The sequence below is a fragment of the Rousettus aegyptiacus genome, unplaced genomic scaffold, assembly GCF_014176215.1.
Source record: "Rousettus aegyptiacus isolate mRouAeg1 unplaced genomic scaffold, mRouAeg1.p scaffold_m13_p_10, whole genome shotgun sequence".
In the NCBI taxonomy this organism is placed as follows: domain Eukaryota; kingdom Metazoa; phylum Chordata; class Mammalia; order Chiroptera; family Pteropodidae; genus Rousettus; species Rousettus aegyptiacus.
The window spans coordinates 3,494,591-3,497,850 of NW_023416285.1; the positions used below are offsets into that span (position 1 = coordinate 3,494,591).

Below are 3,260 nucleotides of genomic sequence, written 5' to 3' on the forward strand. Positions count from 1 at the left end.
CGGCAGAGATGCTTTGGCTCTCCCTTCCATATATGTGTATATATGCACGCATCATGCATCCATCCTTGTTGAGGAAGAGACAGATTGGCAGCCTCGAACTGGTGGAAATGTGCTGGCTGGAAAATTACTGCTCGGCTCTGTCCATGGGAACATAGGCTGTCACCCATAGGAACACACATTCTAACAATAAGCTTTCTGCTTCTATACCCCCCGCTTATGCACCTGACCTGTGGGTTGACAGGTAATGAATAGAAGAAAGATAGACCTTTGTGTTTAGACAGAATGAAGAATAGGATTTGGGGCTTAAAAACCCTGTACCTCTACATTTCAGGGCTGCTTAATTTAGGGTCTCCATACCGCTGGCATCCAGCTGGCTGAATAAAGAGTGAGTTTCCTATAACTCACTGAGTTCTGGTGGTCCGTGTCTCTTTTGGGGGCTGGCGGCTACACCAGAAGGAGGTCATTTTCGGCAGACTTCAGACCGCTGTGGGTCTGAATTCTAATTCCGACACTTGTTACCTGTGTGATCACCTATCTGAGACTGAGTTTTTTCATTTGAAATATGGCCATGCCACCCTGAACAAGCCTGATGTCTGATCTCGGAAGCTAAGCAGGGTCGGGCCTGGTTAGCACTTGGATGGGAGACCACCTAGGAAGACCAGGTGCTGTAGGCATAAAAAAAAAAAAAGTTGGAATGACCCAAATGTCCATCGACAGATAAATATGCAAATTATGAATTATTCATACAATGGAATAAGCTCAGCAATAAAATGGAATCAACTGTTGATCAGCATAACAGCATAGGTAAATCTCAAAATGATTTTGCTGAGTAAAAGAAGCCAGACGTACAAGAATAGCTACTGCATGGTTTCATGCATACAAAAACTCCAGAAAATGTAAGGGAGTCTATAGTAACGGGAAATGGATCAGTGGTTGTCATCAATCCATGGGGATGGGGAGCACTTGGGAGGAGCAGAGGAACTGCCGAAGGCACAAGGAAACGCGGGGCCGTGGGTCTCTCCACCGTGTGGATGGTAGTGAGTCTCACGAGCGCATACGTCTGTGGAAGGTTCTCAAATCGCATGCTTTTATGTGCAGTTTACAGCCTGTCGATCATCCTCGATTAAACTCGTTTTTAAAAAAATCTCGTCTTGCGAGCTTACATTCTGGTCGCACAAGTGAAGGGACTCGGCCCAGATCCTAACGTAGTGGCATTTGTCGCCCCCTGACTCATTCTATAATGATTCGCTTGTGCGCTTTTCCCTTTCCTGCCCCCGGGCAGGGGCTTTGTCCTTTGACGGGACACGAAATGAGGAAGAACGTGTCCTCTTGGAGCAGAGTTCTTCTGAGAAAGACAGCCGGCCGCCTGGATGGGGGCGTGGCTGGCTGAGCCTGCCTGGGGCGAAGGAGGCGCTGAGGGGCACAGGTGAGAGCTGGCACCTGGACTCCGGTGCTGGGACCCGGTAGGGGCTGGGGTGCAGCCGGAGTTGGGGCGGGCCACCTGCCTCCACTCCATCGCGCTGTTCCGTCCCTGCCGGTTTTCCATCAGTGCCACCAAATTGTTGAATGCTCGGAGCCTGTGGGTTTCTTTCTCCTCGTGGGTCTTTGTGAAGTTGCTGAGCTGTAAGCTTCAGGGCCCCATGGGGTGCTGAGAGAGTAGGAGGGCACAGGATTGGGTCACGAGAATGTAAAGCCAGGATCCACGGACTCTGGGGGGACTCGACGTTTCTCAAGCTGTGCGATCAGGGGTTTGAGGTGGTTCTACCTGGGTTTCGGGTGCCAGGAAAGCCAAGGGGTCCCCGAGTTACAGAGGTGGAAGGGGGTGTCAGTGGGCTGGACGACTCGGCAAGGTCTCAGGCGACGGGAGCCGAGGTGCTGGCTCTCCCTCACCCCTCCTGCCTGTTTTCACAGGCTCTGTGCCCGTGAGAGAGGAATCGTTTTATTCTTTTCTTCGTGGGGAGGCATAAACATGGGCGAGAGAAAGAACAGAACAGTAGGAAGCCCCCCACCCCTCCCCAATTAGCAGCGTAGAAGTTGGCTTTCCCAGGGGCCGGGTGAGCACTGCTGGCGGGTGGGGCCTCCTGGAATCCTGGGGCGAATGGCTCCAGATTTGGGGGCTGGCCCCCTGGGTGGTGGCTGAAGGAGACTGGGGGAGAAGCAGCCAGACACAGGGCATTCACACGAGGGCTTTGTTTGCTGTTTCAGTGCAAATTAGCAATTAGCGGAGGCTGGTGCGGGCGCCGGGCCACCTCCCTTGCAAGGCCAACTGGCAGCACGTGGCTTTTTGTTCTTGGCTGGGGACCCACAGGCTGGGTGGCAGGGAGCAGGCAGTGTGGAGACCCAGACCTAGCAGACTGCTCCCCCTCCCGAGGCACAGTGCCCAGAGACCCCCCAGCATGCTGTCTTCATGGGTGGTGGGGGCAGAAGAAGCCCGATATGCAGCTGAGCTGGATGGGGCCCTAGGGTCCTTGGTCCCACCACGGACAGGAGGAAACAGTCTAGGTTTGCATAAGGTCACCCAGCCGGGGAGGGATGGAGCTGGGATTCGAGGTCTCCTGTTTCCTACTTGAAGGTGGTTTCCCAGAACCAGAGCGTCTCAGACTTGAGTGAGATCGGCTGCCCTGGAGGCTTGTGGGAACAGAGGACCGAGCCCCACCCACGCTCCTCGGCCTCTCTGATGGGTCCGCTGGTGATGCCGAGGCTGAAGGTCCTAGGAGCACGCTTTGAGAACTGCGACCCTGAAACATTCCTTAAAAGGCAAGAAAAGAGAACATTTCTTTCCCATATTCACACTCAAACTATGTGCGGGGTATAAACAAAACTAACAGGAAAAATGGGGTCTAGACCAATCGAAGCAAGAGAAATGGATTCAATGGCCGATGTACTCAACCGGAGAAGCAAGTTAGACACGTGTGGGGGTTCGGCAGGGAACTTGTCTGGCCTGCACGGGAAGCGAGGGACATGGGGTTTAAGGGACGCAGATCATTTGCTGACAGTCCCTTTGAGACACATCTCACGGAAGCGACGTCGACGAACATTTTATCCATTTGATTCTCCCCATCACCCTGCGAGGTCATCATAATCCCATTTTACAGACGAGGAAGCTGAGGCTTGCGGCCAGGAGGCAGTCAAGGCAGGTTTATTAATGTATTTTTATTATTTTTTAAATAAAAGTCGCACGTATTTAAGGTGCGCCACGGGATCACTTGACACACGTAGCGAAGTGATCACAGCAGTCAAGCTCGGTGACGGCCCTTCTC

At 53.0% G+C, this 3,260-nt stretch overlaps 1 pseudogene; it reads left to right on the forward strand.

Annotated features, from left to right (window-relative positions):
* Window positions 1–558: 558 nt before the first annotated feature.
* LOC118608742 lies at window positions 559–674 on the forward strand (annotated as a pseudogene).
* The last annotated feature ends 2,586 nt before the right edge of the window (window positions 675–3,260 follow it).